This window comes from Borostomias antarcticus, assembly GCF_949987555.1.
Source record: "Borostomias antarcticus genome assembly, chromosome: 6".
Taxonomy (NCBI): Eukaryota; Metazoa; Chordata; class Actinopteri; order Stomiiformes; family Stomiidae; genus Borostomias; species Borostomias antarcticus.
The window spans coordinates 32,042,935-32,044,094 of record NC_140239.1 but is presented as its reverse complement, the minus strand read 5'-3'; positions in this window follow the sequence as shown (position 1 = coordinate 32,044,094).

Sequence of the window (1,160 nt, the reverse complement as noted above, 5' to 3'; positions counted from 1 at the left end):
TCTCTCCTCTGACTCTCTCTCCTCTGACTCTCTCTCCTCTGAGTCTCTCTCCTCTGACTCTCTCCCTCTCTGACTTTGTCCCTTTTACACTACTTGCACATGACCTCTGACTGTCCATTGACTGACTCTGCACACACTCATCACAACAACACACACAATGTATACTGTATATAAAAAACACACACTCATGAACACTGAACACATACTTACACATACAAAAAACACTCTCATTAACACTGAATACATACTTACACATGAACACTGAACACATACTTACTTATTAACACTGAACACATACTTACACATTAACACTGTACACATACTTACACATTAACACTGAACACATACTTACATATGAACACTCAACACATACTTACACATTAACACTGAACACATACTTACACATTAACACTGAACACATACTTACACATTAACACTGAACACATACTTACACATTAACACTGAACACATACTTACACATTAACACTGAACACATACAAACACACTGTCCTGTCTAGTCCTGCACCCTGTCTGATGTCATCTCCATCGGTGTTGTGCACCAACTGACCAAAACAAATTCCTAGTATGAGTAAAAACTACCTGGCAAATAAAACTGATTCTGAAAAAGGAAAAATCCAGGAACCCTCAGGATGGATTAGATACAGTAGTAATCAGCCTCTATTTCATTGGGCTGTATGAACATTAAAAACACCAACATGTTTAACTATATGAACATTAAAAACACCAACATGTTTAACTATATGAACATTAAAAACACCAACATGTTTAACTATATGAACATTAAAAACACCAACATGTTTCTGCATGAAGCCTTTCTCTAGGTGTGCTGGACAAGAGCTGAGAACAAAGGATTCTGATTGTATTGAGAAGAAGAAGGAGGATTTCCACAGACGGTTGCAGAGTGGGTAATTTGAGCTGAATAATTTAGTCAAGCGTTCATCTGAACCACCTTGCTTCACAAGTGGCTTTTGTCTTTCTAGGATAACAGTCTGCTGATGAATTCTTAAAGCACACAGACTGTCCTCTCGCTCTTCACAAGATCTTATTCACGTGTCCTTGTTCACTTGGGCTGGAGACACTCTGTGTCTCCTCAAGTCCTCCTCAAACTGAAGAGCTGTGATTGGTCAAACAGGGTGTCA